Source organism: Aythya fuligula, chromosome 2 (genome assembly GCF_009819795.1).
Source record: "Aythya fuligula isolate bAytFul2 chromosome 2, bAytFul2.pri, whole genome shotgun sequence".
NCBI classification, from domain to species: domain Eukaryota; kingdom Metazoa; phylum Chordata; class Aves; order Anseriformes; family Anatidae; genus Aythya; species Aythya fuligula.
This window is the reverse complement of record NC_045560.1, coordinates 151,898,093-151,919,361: the sequence shown is the minus strand read 5'-3', so window position 1 is coordinate 151,919,361 and position 21,269 is coordinate 151,898,093. Positions and strand designations below refer to the sequence as shown.

General features: G+C 39.8%; 1 protein-coding gene across 1 annotated transcript in view; it reads left to right on the top strand.

Annotated features, from left to right (window-relative positions):
• The first annotated feature begins 12,405 nt into the window (after window positions 1-12,405).
• Window positions 12,406-21,269, top strand: part of NDRG1 (N-myc downstream regulated 1) — a 42,700-nt gene continuing 33,836 nt past the window's right edge. The window contains exon 1 of the mRNA XM_032180833.1: window positions 12,406-12,444. The gene's annotated coding sequence lies outside the window, so the exon portion shown is untranslated. The remainder of the gene's footprint in view (window positions 12,445-21,269) is intronic.

Sequence of the window (21,269 nt, the reverse complement as noted above, 5' to 3'; positions counted from 1 at the left end):
TAGGTTCCTGGGGATTCTATGTTTTTAAGTTAATGACGGTGATAAGCCAGTAGAAAGAATCAGGTATGCCAATGGTTCTGCAGACAAAGAAACTAGTAAATAGTCTTCAGTTTTGTCCATGCTACATAATACTATTTTTAAGGCATGTTTCCCAATGGACTATAACTCATACTGTTCTAAATACTGCAGCAGAGTTGTATGCTTTTCACAATGTGATATCTAGCTATGATCAAGGTTTCCTTTCTGGGTTAAGAAAACTTTCAGCACGTTACTTAAGATTCTACAAAAATGGCTTTGAAGCCAGTCCAAATATTTCTGGAGATACCCCATTTAAAGATTGGTCATAAAAAATGCAACAGGTTTTTGTCCTCTTTTAAATTCTGATAATTTTTAAAGAGCTTCTTCTGAGAAGAAAATAAACTATGATGTGTGGGACAAACAAAGCAATAAATGCATTCCAGCAGGGAAAGCATGCTAAACAGGAAATCTTACATTCAGAAACTAGTGTGCTTCATGTGATTCCTTATCAGTTTGCTCAGGGTCTTTCTGAGCTGAAGGGACACAAACTGTTGTACAGGCTGTCTTTTTCAGATATGGGGCCTCACAGATCAAAATGTTTTGTTTCAGTACATTCATATTATTCTCCCAGGATGAAGTCAGTATTATTCATGCTGTTAACAACATGATCTTGTGGCTCAGATGGGTTCATCAACAAAGGTGAGGCAATCCAGTGAAAGCTTCATGACACAAGGTAGTTTTCTGGTGGTTAGATTGTCCCCTTTTGCAAAGCTCCCTGGAACCACAGTAAGTGGATTAATACTTTCAGGTCTTTCTACAAAGTGTATTTACATGCACTCAAAATCCCCTCATCCCACAATACTAATATTTGTGTTAACATTAATACTTGTAATTACTAATAACCTGGAAGTACTCAAGGCTTAGACTCTGGCCTTAGTCCCCTATGTAGAAGATGATAGGGAATGTCCTCACCATTTCAATAATGAGTGTTTTTGCCATGAACTGTCTCTCAATATTTATTTTTACTAAACTGTAGCAAAGCAGGGTTCCTAACCTTAGCTTTATCCAGCAATGTAATAGCAATGCTAATGAATAATAATTAGACTTATTTGTAAAGCTTTGCTACACTCTATTAAACACCTGTGGCCTTGCATCTCTAGATGTTGTATCTCAGTGCTGGGTGATGAAAACCTAAATTAAATCCTCAGTTATGCTGGCAGCCACAGAGTTCAGTAAGGGACCAGGGCTAAACACTGCCTTGCTGCCCAGCATTTTGAATAGCTGCTCTTTGAATTTGATAGCACTGGTGATCAATTGTCAGGACAGAGGACACAGAAAGCAACAGTATCATGTCCATATTTAATGTGTACTTCACCACAGACAGAGGGAGATCATGCCCACAGAACTGTGATTGCTGCTGGCCATTACCAACTACCTAGTAAGCAATAAAGTAAAGAGACACATGACATGCTTTAGAGCTGTATTTCCTGACAAGGTTATCTTAGGACAGAAATTGGAAGTGCTTATACATTCCAGCTAATAAACACAACTTGGCATTTAAGATGCAACTTTTCCAGTGCTACTGTAAACAGTGGTTTTGGCTGTTCCTACAAAACCTGCTCTACTTGGCCTCTACTTCTAGTAAAATTACAAGCTTTGGGTATGTTGGTATGCTATCTCTGTTCATCGCATACCCCTCAAGACAGCTTGAAGACTCTTCAGTGATTGTGTCTTTCCTGTACTTCTCAGCATATTTACCTAAATTCTTCTCTGTTCCAGTTAGTGTTCTGTGGTATGGTGCCTCTGAATCAAGTTCTATTCCCTAGGGATCTCTTGCTTGGCAATAGTCTATGCAGCCAATCCCTACTAATAATCTTAATCAGTTGTGTTTTGTTGTTATTTGTTGTTGTTGTTTCATCAAAGACCACCGCTGTAGCTCTGCCAGTGTTGTTCCACCATTCATTCAAAACAAAAAGCAATGTGTGCAGCTTTTAAGTGAGATTGACCTGCTCATATTAAACCCGAGGTGCTGGCTCTATTTGATACTTTTTCTGAACTTTAAGACTTGGGTCTGCAATGACTAATTCTCTTCAAAAATTTTCTCTGATTTTTAATTCTGAAAATTGTTTTCTGATTATTATTATTATTATTATTATTATTATTGTATAATATTAAATATAATAATTATTACACTATTATTATATTTTATATTAATTAATTTGTATATTAATTTATAATAATAATAATAATAATAATAATAATAATAATAATAATAATTGTTTTTTTGTTCAGTTTTGTAATGACATTAAACATCAAATGTATTTGTTTCATGTAGATAAAATTCTGGACTTTTCCATACCCAGAGCCAAAACATTCTTCACTGTTACTACCAAAACTCTATTTGTTTTTACAAAATATATATTTGATCCTTTTTTAGAAGAGCACAAAATCAATCTGCCCTTTGGGCATGGAATATAGCCATTTACTACTAATTGTCTTGTAACAGTATCTCAGAACTTCTGCTTCCTCATTTTCCGTATTGGGCTTTTAAAAATTGTTAGCCTGCATCCTATATCCTGATGACATGCTACACTGTAGCATTTCAGGCCAGTGACTGGTTATTGTGGCTACTAAGATGAAGACTTCAGAATACCCCTTTTTAAGCAGTCTTGGTACCACTCCTTGTTCACTCTCTGTTTTATGGTGGTAGTCTCAACCTTGCTGTGGTCTACACTATACCTTCCAGTGATGACTTTCCTTTCACACTGTTAATTTCACTGAGCAGAACTTATTTTTTGTTTTCTTAGCTTTATGTTAATTTATTAAACTTAGAACTGATCTCAACTTCCCAAGATGTGCTTGTGGCCTAATAATACTCTCTGCTACTACTGAAAGCTCTTTGCCAGGCTCCTTAAGGTTCTTGACATCCTGGTTGATTCATAACTGGCCTCACCAGAGATGAGTAAATGAGGTAATAATTTCCCCTGATTTCCCGGGCATGCTCCTCCTGATGTAACCCAATGTGCATTTTGTACTACATGCAATGAGAGCACACTCTTGGCTCATTTTGATTCTGACATCAACTGAAGTCTCAAGATCCCCTTTCATTAAGGCTCAGCAATTCATTTCCCAGCCTGTGTGGGGTTATTCTACTCTGAGACACTGAACTTCTTCTCCTTGCAGGATATCATGAAGTTCTTAGCACAATCATGTTTCTCAAAGCCCTTCTGGGTTAAACCTTTGCTTCTTGGTATAACAATCACTTTCCTTGACTGAACATCATCTTGAATTTGCTGCAGCGTGCAGCAGATGGTGATGATCTTGTGATCCAAATCTTGATGATCTTGATCAATACTGGACCACCAAAACACTCCACTTGTTACTGGCTTTCTGTCATTGATTTTGAACGTGGCAGTATATTCATTTTTAAGACATTCATGCATCCCATAACTCCTCAATTTGAGAAGAATACCTTGGGTGATGGTGCCAAAAGCCTTACAAAAAGGCCCAGGTTTATTATATCCACCAGTCTCCCTTCACTCACATAGTCAGCCTTCTTCTGACTTCTTCCTGACTGTTTCTAAAAAAAAAAAATAAATAAAAAAATAGAGTTTTTGCAGGAACTGTGCTCTGTTCGGCAACACCCATTGTCACCCTGTGTTCATTGTACCCAACTGGAGTTTGGATGCATGGGATGGTAAAGCCTACAGAGGAGCCTGCCTAGTTTATCTGGGTATGTCTAGGCTAAAAGAGAAAAAGACATGAGCTCAAACCCAGACCTTTGAAAGCCCACACCACTTAACTGCTGTTTGCTCCCTTGGTCCAGCCTCTTCCCAGAAGCTGTCACCAAGCACTATAGATAAGACTGGCCTATGCACTCCACCCCAGGGCTATTCTGTGGGGCTCTGCATCCTCCAGTATGTTCCTATGGTGTCATGCATACCCTGGGGTATGCAACACATCCACTCAGCTTCATGCCATAGAAATTTCACTCTTGTGGGTTGGAATACCACCCTCAGATTATTTCAGATCCTTTGAACTGAAAAACAAACAAACAAACAAAAACAACCCACCATTAAAAATGATTATGTCTGAGGACTATTGGGACATCACTCATAGCACAGAAGAAAGCCAGGGTCAAGTGCCATACAATGTATACATGGTCAGACTATCATAGAGCACTTGTCCTAAGACATGATGCTCAAGCCAGTTTGGGCCACTTAGAGTCAGGGCCAGAGTTTGGGTTTAAACACTTCTATATCCTATATATAAGGGATCCTATATATAAGGGATACTTAAGGGTCCCTTCCAACTCAGGATATTCTATGATTCTATGATATTTAGCAGTATGGACACAGCATCAGTTCAGGTTGAGATTTTGCTCATAAAGTCAAAAATTTAACACTGAAGTGTTTTTTATTTATTTATTTTTTTTTTCTGACTCATTAGATTTGCTAATTTGAAACAGATTTTCCATGTCCTGTTTAATAGGGAACAACATTTAAAGTTATTAAATAAATGAACTGCTGATTTAGAGCTATCTTTTGATTCTGAGCAACTGCCTTGAAATGGCTGGAAATAATAAATAATAATAATAATAATAACAACAACAACAATAATAATAATAAATTAAAGTCCAGTTTTACTGAAAGAACTCCAATCAGCTTTTCTTTTGCTGTCTTCTCCTGTCCATACTCCATTATTTCCTCTTAAAACAGCATACCTGGTCTTTGTCAAATGATGCCTAAAGAGACCCAGTAAACCACATTGCAATCAGTAGTCGCTCTTTGTGTCCTATGTCCACTGCAGCACGTTCTTCTTACAACAAAGTCTCTCCCCTGTAAGAAGGGAATCAACATCCATCTTCTCTACCTGAACACAGGACAGGGAAGAAACATGAGGTATTTGTTACATAGGTGATTGTGTTTTATGCCCAGAAGCCCAAAACTATGAACATATAAAAGCACTTGGTCCCAGGCATGTTGGTGTGGCCAGCTGTGAGGACACGGTGCCATGATAATACTTCGTGCTTCCATGACCTTGGGTTCAAAGCTATAAGAACAGCATTTATAACCAAAAGAGAGCTGTAGTCATCTAACTGATTTCAAGTGATACATGCCATTTAGGAAATTGTCTTGCAGAACCAGACTTACTTTTAGTTAATTGCTTGGCTGTGTTATTGCTATGTAAATCTATGCACAGGCCAAAAGGGTATATATTTTTAAGTGTATTTTGACATTGATCAGGCCTTTTTACCAGCTCTTCCTTATCGGACCTAAATAAGGAGAGAATTCTGATTTGTACTTAGGTGCTCCTTAAACTGATGGGCACCACCCAGCCTGTTTTGCTTGGTTTCAAATCGTCTTGGGTCTGGTGGGTTCCAAAGTTCATCTGAGATATGTATTTGATATTACTTCAGAGAAGCTGTGAATAAGAAAGCATTCTGGTTACACACACATGTATTTGTGCCTCTATATTTGTGTGTATAGCAACACCCCAGCAAGACTGAGTGGGAGGTGAGGTGAAGGGGAGGGAATTATTTTCCAGATTTATAGCTAGTAAAAAAACTTCTTTCAAAAAATAATCATAAGAGATGGGGTCTAAAGAGAGAGAGGTGTACTGGTACTTCAGGTTTGGAACAATTTTTCTTAGCCAAATAAAGATCACAGAGTATCAAAAAGACATCAAATTGCATTTAGTGTCTTCTGCCTGGGTCAGTATAGGAGTTGTAGACTGATGTGACAGGCACCAATGTGTTTGGATTGAGGAGGTTTTCTGGTGGCTTCCAGGTCCTATGATCTCTTGGTCTGAATGGCCTAACTTATCATGTTACTTATCATGTTACTTAACTTATCATGTCACTTACCAGGCACTTCTACCCTGCACCTCCCTGGTCACGTCTCTACTGAAGAACAAGTCTCTTCAAAGTCTGTTTCATATAAATGAGTGGAAATCTCCAGGTTTGTCACATATTTCTTGTCCTGACTTGCCGGAATTGACCACAAATGAGCACAGTTTGAACATCCCTAATTCTCTCCTTCTAGAGTACACGGGGTTTTTCTCTAAATGCTCAAGTATATAGAATCCCTATTTCTATTTCCTAATATGTGAAATCAGCTTTTCTGAAAAGTCATGTGCAACTTAAAAGTACATCCTTAAACTTGACATTGAATTTTCAGAAGATGACAGCAATTGCAACTGATGTTCAAATTCTTCCTACTCTGTGAGTGGGGATACAGGTTCCTGGCACTCCAAGACATTAGCCAGGTAGATTGAAGGAGGATAACTGATGCTATAAATTGTAGATGAGTAACTGTTGTCATCAGGTGGGCTCTGTAAAATTCTCTACCTATCCAGTGCTTCAGAAATTAGTGACCTGTGTAGCTTGTCTTCTTGGAGATCATTTTTTTTGGAAGAGCATTAAAGATGCTACTTTTAGAAAAAGAATGGAAAATGGTAGTTGCAAATGCTGAAGGGAGTACTCTCTAATTAGGTTTCTTTAGCCAAAGTATATCCATTCTTATTAACGCAAAGTTTCTTGTTGGCTATGGGATGGAGAAGATTATCCACCTTTGAGAGCTGAGAAGAATTTCTGCTCATTTATAACTTTATAAGTATTTCATTCCTCCTACCTCTGACTACTGTGTAGGGTTGCAGTACTGCTTTTAGTTCACAGTTAAAACAGCTCTCTCTATTTCCTTGCCTGCTCATAGTTGGCATGAAAAGAATCAACATGAGTAAGAGAAGAATAACATGTCATGCCAGCTCAGTAAAGCTATATCTGCATTGGAACTAGTACATTCATCTGTGTATTTAGCCTAGATCCCTAAAGAAACAAACACTATATGATTGTACATACAGGTGTGTGTGTTTAACACGTAGACAGGTCTTATGACTGCACTATTCCTCCAGCAGGCCTAAATAACCTCACGAAAGGGGCTATCAGGTACCCACAAAAACAATTTTTTTAATCTCCAGAAGCCCCAAATAGACTTCTGTTTAGCCCACTGGGCAAACAAGAGGGCAGTTTTATAGCTGGTCACCAAACATTTCCTGCTGGGGCCATCAGCAGACAAACAGCTCAACAGCTCCACAGAGGACAGTGTGAACGGCACTTTGCTGCTGCTTCAGCTCAGTGGCAAGCAGGTGACAAAGAAGAGAAAAACAATTAACCTGCCTCAGTAGAAATCTTATGATAAAATCAGGCAAGATAGTTAGTAGCAAAGAACCTGCCTGAGTGGAAAACTAGAGGTCAAATAGGCAAGATAGTAGCAGTGCATTGCACTCCAATTGTGGTAAACGTGCAAGCTGAATTCACCTGAACCTCTTAAGTCTAAAACATAGGTACCACTGAAACCTTTAAAACCTTTATTGGACTACTACCAAATCCAGGAAATGCTGGTCTTCACTGCTTGATGTGTGTGAAACCATTGTCATCCTGGGAAGAGGAGCTGTTCTAGATGTTAATTGAAACCCTAGTTGGGATTTCCTCCCTTTTGTCTAACTGTGTACAAGTTTCAGAGAGTGCCTCCTGGCTTAATCTCTGCACAAAAGACAGCTTGGAAAAAGTTAACATGTTCTTGGTGTGAGAGACATGCTTTAATGTGGACATTGCAATCTGAGCCCTAATTAAAGGAGGAGTGGAAGTATCAGGGTATTATGCAGCAAGTCTTTCTAACTCTAGTAGGGATGTGGAACAATCTCCCTGCCTTTGCAATGACATCTGTGAGCTGCAGAACAAAAATCTTCTCTTTTTTTTTTTTTCTTTTTTTTTTTTTCTCCCTTCTGGTTTGATGAATTTTTACAAAATGCATTAGCAGCTTCAACAAGAAAAACTGCAAGGAAAATGTTGTGCAATGGGTATGTAACTACCCATTAGGCTGTGGTTAAGACTTTTTCCTGGTAAGCAGGAGAACTGTGCTCAAACCTAACTGCATGAGCATCTGAAACTGAGTCTCTCAGATACCTGCACTATCTGTAGGTTATGGACACTGCAGCAGTACTGGAGAAAGCACTAACTAACAGACTATAGTTTTTTTTTTTTTTTTTTCTCAGAGCCAAAAACTCAGAGCCAAAAACCTTATGTGGAAATAAACATAAAGTCTATTTTAGATCTTGTCTTTCTTGGCACTTTCTTTTGGCTAGCTTTAATATTTAGCACTCATCATGTTGACTTCTCAGAAAACCAGTTCTTAGGCGCTTAGTAGTTCCCATGCATTGAAGTGAAAGTGTTGAGTGCTGAATGCAGAGCTGGGGAGCCCTGTCACTCCGCAGTCGAGTCCTGCTGTGAATTTTGCTCATAGGTCCCACTCCAGTTCACAGAATGTCCTGCAAAAAAGTGCTCCTCTTGGCAAAATGCTCCACAGAAATCTCTTGAAGGTACATACTGATTGAAAACAAAATAAAACAAAAATCAAAACCAAAACCAGCTACTTCATTCATCAAATTAATACGCAGAGAAAACTCTGGTTTTCTAAACAAATAACCCCTCTCCATCCTCCCCCCACCTCCCCCCCTCCCCCCAATGAATAGAAAAATAAATAAAATTAAAAATCTGCTACTTCCTTTGCAAATGGTAGGAAGTTCATATTGCAAGACCAATGACTCACCCCACATCTATGCTCTTACTGAACCAGATAAACCTGCCAAAAGCAGTTTCCAAACTGGAAATAAGTACTTATGTGGGGATATGAATAATATCAGGGAAATCTGTGACAAGGGCATGTGAATCTGTGATCTGTTGTGTTATTTATTTATAATTTTTATTGAGGTCGGTGCCCTGGTTCAAAGCTGCATTGGATAATTTTTGGAGAACAACTGATCCATATGGCTACATGTCAACAACATCAAGGGATCCAAAGACAACAACAAAAGGCTGTAGTAGAATAAAACTCCCCCCGGATGAGGTGTGATATTTGATGGGTCACACAGGGAATTCTTTTGACATGAACCAGCAAACATCAAGTATATTTTTCATAAAACATGTAGCTTAATCCAAAATTATCCCTGCTGTATTGTTAGTGAGAACAAGGGAACACCCAGTTACTCTTGCAGTGACTAATAATATTACCACTGCTTAAATGTAAATAGCGTGCAGAAATCTTTCTAAAGTAAAGTTTTTTTTTTTTTTTTTAAATAACAACAATAATGTTGTGTTCCTACTTCATTCAACTCTTTTTTCTTCTTTGCTGTAGCAGCACAACTACTGAAATTTCCTGTGTTAATGTTGGCATAGCAATAAATATAATGTCTAAGGAAAGAAGAACAGTCTCATAATTAAAATCTCTTTTCATAGCATTGAGACAGATTGTATTGCTACCCTTCAAATTAGGTCTCTACTCTTGTCTTTCTTCATTTGCTCCATCCTCTTTCTCCTGGAGCCTTGTAAGCATTGATTAGTATTTGGATGCTAAAATATTGTTACTTCCAGGTATTTGAACACATTGGCGGGTCTCTGCTTAGCACATATGATTATGTACTGAACAGGAATCTTTCTCTAGTATGCCATTTCCCGTCTTTGTGCCTATGTGCCTTCAAGTGTGTAATAGCCCAGTTTAGTAAAACAGTAAATCAGTGACTTGTTTACTTCATTTTTAAAAATCTTGGAGATTGGTATGGCAATCTCAAGTGGAAGTCATAGACAGAACTGGAGAGTAGTGGTGCTTTCAGTCGAGTTTGAACAACCTGGTTGATCTGGTAAAGGAATGGACATAGTGACTGGACAGCTATCTCTCAAAGAGATGCTGATTTGAAAAGGGCAAGTGCATGCCAGCTAGATAAATCTGTTTTATTAAATTTAAATTTATTTATGGTAGAAGTGCTCATTAGCTTGCCAGTTGTCCCATGTGGGTGGCAGCTTGTCTGTCTCCCTAGCACAGTGGTTCCTAAAGTACATGTCTCCACATGTTCTGCTAATGGTACGTGAGCCACTCAGCCACTATGGGAATGCAGTGTGAGCAGTTATGCAGCCCAACACAGGGTAAAATCTCACAGAGGCAGTGGCTACTGCATTGTCAGCAGTGCCACTCAAGCAAATTAAGCCTTTAAATTCCTTTTTTTTTTTCTACCTGTATTCTAAGGAGACTGTCTGAAGCCAAGGGGAACAATGTTCCCCAAGCTTTAGCTGTGCTCCTTTCTGGCACATTGCAGGATTTGGCACTCTGAGTACAAACTTCAGCAATTACATCTTCACATAGTAAAATACTTCCTAACTTGGATTTTTGGAATGACTTCATTTTCTTTTGCAATCCACCAATCACCCTCAAAAGACATTGTGAATCACTGTGTTATTCTCAGTCTTTTAACTAACAAAATAGGTAGGAACAGTGCTTGAACTAGCAAGGGCTCAGTCTGGCTGCACACATTCACAGGCTTTCCTACTTACCTGGGCTAGCAGCTACCAGCTCCTGGGGGCTTCTGTCTGTCTGTCTCCAATATTTTTGAGAGTCCAACACTACATGTGTTCTAAATAACAAACTGCAAAGGTCAAAGCAAAATAAAACACTTTATGCCAGTTCTCTCATTCATTCCAAGCTCAGTACTTGTTTTTACTGCAGAAATCTTCATTTGCTGCCCATGGAATGGTTCATTCCATTTGAATCTCTGGAGCTTTTGGCCCCTTCCCTAAAAAGCGGCCAAGTACAGCAGATTGAAAAACTGCTTGAGGATAGGCCAGACCACATAGTTCAGACACTGACCCAGATCTGTTTTCTGAAGGACTGAATGCTTCTGAGCTAGGATTTTGTTTCATGATCAGATGAAGGAAGGATTAATCCCTTGGAAAATTAGTCAAGCCCATCTTCTTGTTCTAGTATTTGCACTTGTTCCATAACTTTAGGAGCCACTGCGCTAGACAGATCTTCCATAACAAACACAGTGAGCCAGTGATTAGATGACTTCATTCTGAAGATCCGACTTCAAACTTGGCTCAGTTATAAATTATTTTTCATGGTTTCATTGGATTCCTGGCCTTGTAGTTTAAAATGAGTATGAAAAAGGTTAGCCCTTTTATGAAAAAAAAAAAAAAAAAAAAAAAAAAAAGGCATGCACAAAGCAGCTTTGTTTGTCTTAGAATGACAAATGCTTCTCTTTTGTTGTTTTAGAAATACTTTTCATCCTTGCATACATTAACTAATCAAAAGTAAGAAAAGCTGATAAGAAATTAGATTTATTAAACAATAATATTTCATAGCTCTAGCTGTACAACATGGTGAAATAGGAACCAGTTTTCCAAGGTTCTTTTTCCAAAGTTGGCACTTTTGACTCAGGTGCAGAAGCTGGGTTAGGAGGAGAGAAGCTAATATGCATTTGAACAGCAGCAAGCTTTTGTAGACTAGACTTAATAAGCTTATTGTGTAGCAAGAAAACAAAGGCAGAGAGTTTACCAGAGTTTCAGGAATTTCTGATTTTGTCTTCAAGCCACTACACGAGGGAGTATGATAACATTCTATGGATTTCATCAGTTTGGGGCAGAGTAACCTGTCATAAAAGTGAGGCTGTTAAGTGAAATCACACACATGGAGAAAGCGTGCTTTACAAAAAGTCACAGAAAAAGCAGCCCGGGCTGTCACAGTTTAACCTGTCCCTTCGCGGGTAGTTACACGCAGAACTGTGTATATAGAGATATTCTTTACTCAGCAGGCTAGGGCCCCTTTTTGGAATAAACGATTAGCTGCGCTTCTTGCCAAAGAGCTGTTCTCTGGGAAACTCACACAGCACTTGTTGCACCCGTTGTACCCTCTGAACTTCATCAGAAACATACAAAGGCATTTTTTTGTTTCTACTGAAATCAGTGTTCATTCCTAATGGTGATGGTAATATACGAGCATAAGTTTTGCAATTCAGGATTTGGTAAACAGACTTATTTTTATATAGGATTACACACATCCGCATGATTTTGACCACCTGTGCCAGAACACCCCAGTTGCAGTCCTTTTTTCATCTTTTCCCAGGAATGCTACACTTTGGCCACTGGGAAAACCTCCTGTTCAAACTCCCCTCTCCTCATCGAACTGTGCGAAACACCCCACATAGTAAACAGTTCCTGAAGCAGGGCAGAAGGTCTCAGCCCTTCAGCCCTCAGCCTCCCCCCGCCTGGGCTGCACGACCCCGAGGAAAGGGGCGGACGTGGGGTTAAGAGAGGGGGCCAGCTGACATACAGAGACCCTGCGCGGAACAGGCGTGCGGGCTGTAACCGCTGCAGGCACCGGCCGGCGGCTGGGGGAGCCCTGGGGCGCCGGGAAGGGCCAGGCGGAGCGGCGGATCGGGTGGCGGCCCGCCCCGTGCTCCCGGCGGGGAGGCGGCGGCGGCGGTGGCGGCGGGCAGCGCCGCCCGGCGGGCGGGGCGCGGGCTATAAATCCGACCCGCGGGCTCAAGCAGCGGCGGTCGGAGCGCGGCGGCGGCAGCGCACGGAGAGCAGCTGTTGCGGCAAGTACCGCGACTATCTATCTATCTATCTATCTATCTACCTATCTACTCACTCACGCAACCACTGTCTTCATTTTCTTTTTCTCTTTTTCCATCTTTCTCTTTTTTCTATAATCTTTTTCTTTTCCTTTCTTTTTTTTTTTTTTTCCTATTATCTTTCTCGTTTTCTTTTTCTATCTTTCTCGTTTTCCTTTCTATCTTTGTCTATCTCTCTTTTTCTATCTCTCTTTTTTTTTCTTTCTCTTTTTTTTTTTTTTTTTTTTTTTTTCCTTTCTTTTTCTTTTTCTATTCTTTTATTCTTTTTCTTTTTATGTTTCCTTTTCTATCTCTTTTCTTTTTCTTCCAAAGGGGACTTTGCTGGCTGCAGGCTGAGGAGGTGAAGGAGTGAGTGGCTCTTTGCAGAACAGGGGCTGTGCACTGGTGGGTGGGAGTGGCAAATGGGGCAGCTGCTGGATGCTGCTGCCATGGTTGAGGTTCCCGTGACAGCAGCGGGCTGGGCTGGTAAACAGCTGTGAAACGAAGGCACATACTTTATTACGGAAGTTGACTACTGGCGCTTGTTGCTTGTGATTCTGTGCTGTTACAGCTCCACATTGGATTTGGAGCAGATGACAGACTTGATTGGTGTCCAGTTTTTACTAGTCAGTTGTTTCTGTGGGGTTCTTGTCTTAATATGTGATACTAGGTGCAGTTTACTCTGAGCGCTTCCAGGCACTGCTAAGGTTCATAGAACTTCACTGCAGTGCTTGCAGTGGAGGCAAAGCCTATGTATTGGATCTCATGAAATAAGAGATTTCACTTCTGCTAGTGAGGATGTTAGGTTAGTGGTTTCCATTGCATTATGGTTCTCTTATGAAACGCTTGCATCACTCCCTATCTTACCCACTGTTTTAAGAAGTCTTCAGTGCCCAATTTTGTACCCAATCCCCAGAACTGGACTCTTTATTACTTTGAGATGGAAGTATTTACCAGCTATGTTATTTGGATTTTTTTTTTCTCTGAGTTGTCTATTTAAATAAAAACTGTATTTTGAACCTGAAAAATGCAGTAGTAGAGGCATGGAAGAGGTCAAAGACAACCCAAAGCTTTTTGTTCAGATTCTCTAAGTATTACACTGTTTCAATTTCTTCTGAATTTTTTACTTAATATACAACTGTGTCAAAGATACAGCTACTGAAAAAACAGCATTGGGGCAAGCAATAGAAATACCCTGTAAACAAGAGCTATCAAAGGCTTCAGGTAAACATGTAAGGCTGTCTTGCTGCTTTTTGTCTACTCTGTTACTGGCTGTTTACAGTAAAACACCTGTTAAGCTGGTGCAGTCTGAACTTGGCTCTGGGAGTATGCTTTTAAACATCTTGTGTTCTCTTAACTAAAGTCTAACAAAGTTTGATACACTGTTTTTATCACAAGTACTCAAGTAAACAGCAGGTAGCTAATGCTGTACTCTGACTTGAGCACAGCAAGAGCTTAGTGGCAGTGGATAAAATGGTAAAATAGTAGTAGATGCTACAAAAATAGTGTTCCTTAAACATTCGTACAATCTCCCAAGTATTAATACTAAGGTCTGTGGCCTTCAAGAATAATTAATGAATAGATTCAGGAAGAATTGGTATGTGATTTGACAAATAGAGTTTCCTGGATAATACTGGTGCAGTAAAAACAGGCTTTAATATATTAATAAGAAACTACTTAGGATGTATATGTTTTTCATACCTAATATTTTTCAGTATAAACAGAACAGATGCTATGTCATAGGTGGGGAACTAAAGGCCATGAGTTCTGAATTTGAGTTGCTTGCACTGCAGTTACACAGACATCTGAACAGGCTGGACTTCAGTTTGGAAACTTCGAAGCAAAATTTCAACAATAAGTGAACTGAGAGGTGCCCTTGAGAATGGACATGCTCTGGAGTAGCTGGCCTCAAACCAAGCTAGTGGAGAGGGGTCTAGAAAGTCTTGAAAGCTAGGATTTTAATTTATTTCCTGTAGTGAAATAATTTCCTGTAGTGAAATAACTTCACCCCAACTGACAGTAGGATAGAGATGTTAAAATGTGAGGTGCCCAAGGAATTTAACAATAGCAGGACAAGTGATGTGGGTGCCCCTGCTGAGGGTGTGCTGCCACGTGTGCACACCTGTGTTTGAGAATCAGCATCCTCACCACAGAAAAACAGACTCCTTATGTTCTGTTGTTTCTCCCATGCACAATGCTTTTTTTTTTTTTTTTTTTTTTTTTTTTTATTGCCCAAATAAAAAGGAACACTAAAGCAGATCATTTGGGTAGATCAAATGAATGCTCAGTAAAAATGGCAGGATTCACCAATTTTCTTGACTCTGGTGGAAGATATTTTACTCTTTGAAGGTTCCTTTTTGCACTATGACAATTACATGGGAAGTTCACAGTGTATTTTGTGAAACAGTTTAGCATGGTAGCCTGGTCTTCAAGAACAGTTATAAGCAGTTGACTAATTTGCTCTAGTAGTTCAGGTGGGCTTATCAAAGAATCTTAGAAGGGTTTGTATTGGAAGCAACCTTAAAGATCATCTAGTTTGAACCCCCCTGCTGTGGGCAGGGACACCTCCTACCAGACCAGGTTGCCCAAAGCCCCACCCAACCTGGCCTTAAACACTGCCAGGGATGGGGCTTCCACAACTTCTCTGGGCAATGTGTGCCAGTGCCTCATCACCTTCACAGTAAATAATTTTCTCCTTATATCTAATCTAAATCAACGTTTTTTAGTTTAAAGCCATTCCGCCTTGTCCTTTTGCTCCACTCACTGACAGAGTCCCTCTCCAGCTTTCCTGTAGGCCCCATTTAGGTACTGGAAGGCTGCTGTAAGGCCTCCCTGGAGCCTTCTCTTCTCCAGGCTGAACAACCACAACACCCTCACAGGTCTTCACAGGTCATCTTCATGGCCCTTCTCTGGACTCGTTCTAATAGGTCCATGTCCTTCTTGTGCTGGGGACACTGGAGCTGAACACAGTACTCCAGTAAGAATCAGTTCAAAATAAGAATCAGAACACTGTTAATCGGTGAATTGATGTGATAAAAATCTTTTGATTCATATATCTAAACCATAGTGATTAATTTATTTGGCTGAAGTGCAACATATATCTTCTCATGACCAGCTTAAGGGATTTTGGCAAACTTCTGACTTCCCACAGAGAATACTGTTCTTTCGCTTAACCTCATTAGAGCCTGTGAACCTGTTGCACTAAATATGGAGCATGTATGTAATGAGATATTTCCTGCTTTTATTGTCTCAAAATAGACAGAGTGAAAGAAATTATACAGATGGGTGAAACTGGCTTGAGGTTCTTCAGGAAAAAAAGACAACTTAGAAAAAATAAAATTCTCAAAAATACTAAAACCTAATTATACTGGATCAGCAATGTTTACATCATATATATAGCTAGAAGCTTAGGGTAGCAAAAACACTTTTGCCATCAGTAGAGAGAAAGCCTGTGAAACTGATGGTCTGTATTAGTTCAATCCCATCAGTATGCAGCAATGGTGACTTCTCTTGTTGCACTGATTTGTCCATTTGAAAGGTAAACTGCAGGGACTAGGAGATAATGACAGATGCAGTGACTGCTTGATATTAATAGTGATTATATGCTGTTTCTTGAGACCAAATAAAACTTCCAGATGGCAGGTTTTTTTTTACATCTAATTTAGAAATTTCAAAGAAGCACAGAAGAGCACATTCTCTACTGTCAGTAAAGCTGTTTGACCAAGTAAATGGTATTGTAAGTAGACTGCCCTTTAGCTTCACCTTTTAGGTGTGCATTTGTAAGTTTACCAAATGCATGAAGGTGATGTCCCTGTAACCTTCTTGGTGAAGAACTTTCTAGAATTTTGCACAGGGACCTCCAGCAGATCGAGGAAGCAATAGTTAACCCTGCGCTCTTGTCAAAAGCTCTGTCTCAGAAGTTCAAAATAAATTGTTTTCTACTACTAGAAAGCCATGGGAAATACTCTGAAACTGTTTAAAAGGCTTAGAAGAAGGAAGTCCTGATTTCAGATTTGGTAATGCGTGTCGCTATGGATTACTAAAATCTGGGTTAGGTCTCTTGGAAATCAATAGCTATGAATAAAATAGCTATTGAACTTGTTGTTTCTCTCAAATAGTGTTTTTTTTTTTTTGTTGTTGTTGTTTGTTTGTTTTAATCTGTGTCACTTCCAGAGCCCTGGATAACTTCAGTGGGGCCAGTCAGCAGGAGGTAATCCCTATTGCTAATTCCCTTTAGCTGCAGAGTTGGAGCAGCAGTAAGAAACCATTCAGAGCTTCTCCTGGATATGTGAACAAGTTTCATTTAAGTGTTATTATGACATAATTAAACCCAGTTCTGAGCATCCATGAGAATCAGTACCATTATCTGCCATTTAGTTCAGCACAGCAAGTGGTTAGAGAGTAAAGCCTGCAATTATCCAATTTTCAGACTCAAATGTGCAAGCTCTTTTGTTAACAATGAAGATGAGTTTTACTTCTAGCAAAGGGCTGATACAGGATCAGGCCTGTTTTGTTTCCCAACTGGCATGGGAATGTTGTCTTTGGATAATACCCAGCAGTTTGTTGTCAAACGGGACATTCTCCACACAGAGGAGATCCACAGTGTGCTTGTGGATGCACAACTGGTCTGCCCATGCTGATGAAATTTTCCACAGCTGTATCTGTTTGTACAAAGCAGGATGTATGTCAATTTTACTGCTCTAATTTTGTGTGGCTGATCACGTTTCCTGTGTTTCTTTCGGGTTTTGTGCTACTTCCTTTCAGTTAATTGTCACAATTTTAATATATCTTTTTCATCTGCCAGTCATTTTCTTTCTCTTTATAGCTGGAAGTCGGTCCACACAGATCTTCCTTTTCAAGCCCTGTTTTTAAAATTGGATATTCTCTACTTTTCCAAGCTTTTAACTGGCTACTTCCTGTCTGAACTAAGTATAGCTTCAAAAGTATAGCTCTTGTAGCTTCTTTTCTACCATGGATATGTCAGGCCAGTCTGCTAGTATTGTATGGATGATGTAAAAGTTAATGGAAAGAGCAAACCTTAGAACCTAGAGCAGCATGAAAACCTAATTGACTAAAGTGTTTTTTTCCATGTGCTTTTTTTTTTTTTTTGGGGGGGGGGGGGGCGGCCATGGTGGTGGTGTTATTTATTTCCTTGCCATTTGTCTTGGTTTCAGCTGAGAAAGAATTAATTTTCCTCCTAGTAGCTGGTATGATGCTGTGTTATGGATTTAGGATGAGAATAATGCTGATATCACACTGATGTTTTAGTTGTTGCAGAGCAGTGCTCACATAGAGCCAAGGACTTTTCAGCTCTTCATGCTGCCCTGCAAGTGCTGGGGGTGCACCTGAATCTGAGAGGGGACACAGCCAGGACAGCTGGCCCAGACTGGCCATATGATGTCATGCTGAACAACTAATATGGGTTGGCTGCCTAGAGTGGGGGGCGACTGCTGCTCAGAGATGGGCTGGGCATTGGTCAGAGGGTGGTGTACAATTGCGTTATGCATCACTTGGTTTGTACATTCTATTATTACAATTATTATTATTTCTCTAACCCCTCCCCCCCCCCCAAAAAAAAAAAATAAAAATAAATGATAGGGTTCTTAATCTGCACCTGAATAAGATTCTGTAGATGGAGAACTGAACATAGCACTCCAGATGGGGTCTCATGAGAGTGGGTCAATCCCTTCCCTTGACCTGCTGGCCATGCTGCTTTTTTTTTTTTTTTTTTTTTTTTTTTTTTCTTCCCTAGGATACAGGTGGCTTTCTGGGCTGCAAGAAAATATTGCCAGTTCACAGTTCATGTTGACCTTCTTCATCAACCAACACCCCAGGTCCTTCTCAGGGCTGCTGTTAGTCCATACTCTGCCCAGCCTGTATTTATGCTTGAGATTGCCCTGACCCAGATGCAGGACCTTGCATTTAGCCTTGTTGTACTTCATGAAGTTCACACATGTCCACCTCCCAAGCCTGTCCAAGTCCCTCTGGATGTCATTCCTTCCCTCCAATGTGTCAACTGCACCATACAGCTTGGTGTCATCAGCAAACTCACTGAGGGTGCACTCAATTTCACTGTACATGTCACTGACAAATATATGAAGTAGTGCTGGTCCCAATACTGACCCCTGAGGAACACCACTCATTACTGATCTCCACCTGGACATTGATCCATTGACCACAACCCTTTGAGTGCAACCATCCAGCCAATTCCTTACCAAATGATCCATCCATTAAATCCATGTCCCTCCAATTTAGAGACAAGGATATCATGGGTGACAGCATCAAATGCTTTGCACAAGTCCAGGTAGATGTCAGTTGCTTTTCCCCTATCCACCAATGTTGTAAACCTGTTGTAGGTCACCGGATTTCTCAGGCAGGATCTGCCCTTAGTGAAGCCATGTTGGCTGTCACCAATAACCTCCTTTTTTTCCATGTCATGTATATACAAATGTATGGAATGATAGGCAATGGAAAAGTAGTTAGGAAAGTAGAATAAAACTTTAAAAGTAAACCTTATTTGTTAACAGAGTAAGCAGACATCCATACAGGAAGCATACTATTAGAGGAAGGAAGGATTGCTCTTGCTGTGGCTTTTTGGTTTGCTGCCTTCAGGAAGCTCCAGTGCACCTTGTCAAACTAATAATATGTCATTTTTAATATTGCTAGAGTTCTAGACTGCTCTAAATATATTTTGTATGTAACATATCCCTGTTAAATTTTAGGTTGCATTTGTATCTTTGTACAAAGTTGCACCATATTGGGGTATTCAGTAAAATAAAGGCAGTGATGAGCTTTATGATGACCCTTTATATTTTAGCATATTACAAATATATTTTTCCTGTATTATTTCATTTAAGAACATCACATATTTTTCTTCCATTCAGAACACCCTGTATTTTTTGAAGTTGTGTGTAAAATGCCAGATAGCAACATGTGCCTTGATGACTCCAGCCCCTCTTACAAACGTCTGAAAAGTGGTAACTTGAACTTTACTTCCTGATATAACAGATGCTGATGATGGAGCATAGATGGGTGAGATTTTCCAAAAATTCATCTGAGGAAGAAGAATTGCTTTTTGTCCATCCTGAAGGAATGTGAAAGTCTTTATTTTGATAAGCTAGGAGTATTTTGGCACTGGATAGCACTAATTTAGACACTTATTTCACCAGTCTCATATGTGGTGATACAGGGAGGAATGTGCTCAGCCTTTAGGAAGATTATATTGTATCTCTAGATGTTGAGGCTTGCAGGTAATATGACTGTTACCCAGATCTAGCCTTGAGTAGTTCAGTATGTGCAAATGCTTAAATTTGAGTAACTATAATGGGAACTTCCTGGGAAGAATTAAAGATGTGTCCTTAATGCAATGGCCATTTGCGCAAAATCTGAGTCCTGATGAAGTTCAGGAATGCTAAAGGTCTTCCCAGAAAAGTGGACTGAAAGTTCAGAGGAAGAAAATGATATCCATCCATTATTCTTTTCTCCTGAAAATCAAACAAACACCATCAAGACACTTGTCATGGAAAACTTCAGCCCAGACATTTTGGCAAAAATTATAAAGAGAACTTGTAACATCAATAATCAAGTAATTTTAATAGGAGCAGAACAAGTAGTCTATGAACTCAGAAGCCGTAACCCATATAGGATGACCTAATGAATACATGAAAATAATGATATACCATCAGCCTTAGTTTTGATGTTTTGCAACATGATTGCTCATCTTTGCAACACCAACATGAAAATACAAAACAAATATAAAGAAACCACTGTGTACTTGCAAGGATGCAGACTAGAGCCTGATAACATTCTTCATCTCTGAGTGTACTACAAGCCTGTCCCTTCTGGAATAATCTCAGTATGTTTTTGCCTCTAACTTCCACAGAACCACCCACTTTTTGAAGTAGTTGCAGCTGGGCAGAAGCTATGAACTATTAAAGCATGGCAGATTGAAAATAAGAGGGGGTGGGGAGCATGGCCTGACACTGGTGAGCTGCAGGAACAATAGCTTGTTTCTTGTCTGTTTAGAGTGCAATCTTTGTGGCAGAAGTTGTCTCTTGCATGTTATGAAATGCTTAATGTGTCTTTGCAGTATTCCTTATTTAAACTGCCCCTAAAATCCAGCCTAATGCCCAGGTGTGGGGGAGTGTCAGGGTTTGAACCAATATATTGCCTTTAATGTTTGCTTAAGACCTTTACATTTGCAGTCATTCAAGGAGGAGTAGAAAGGATGTGAGGGATGTTGAGAGGATAGTAGGAGGGTTCTGGGGCAGTGAGAGGAGACATGCTGTTTTGGTGGTATAAGAAAAAGTCTAGGAAGACATCTGATTGCTCTTTGCTCTTTCCACCCTGTGGTTCCACCACCCGCAGCCTGGAGTTGTTTTTAAAGAAAAAAAAAAAATATAAAATTGTGCAAAGGCACGATTTTGGCATGAGAACAGATGGGCATAATGAATTTTGAAGTAACCTTAGGCTGCTATTTAGACGTTGAATTTCTTCTCACAAAAGCCCTGGGTTCTCCTACCAATACATTGGTTCATCACAGTCTGCAAGGACTTCTTGCAACCGTGTCAGCACTAAACAGTGGTTGCTTGAGGAGGTGGGTTGGGATGACAGTGCTATTCATAGCTAAAAAGTCCTGGGCTGGCAATTGTATTTTTAATCTCTTTGAAAAAAACTTCATAGTATTGGAGATTTCACTTTCCACAAGTTTCCATCAGTTTCAGCAGATGCCAGATGCTAAAGAACTATGAATTTCAAAGACTTTCAAGGTCTGTAGTTTGCCCCTCCTGGAGTTGAGCTGTAATACTCTA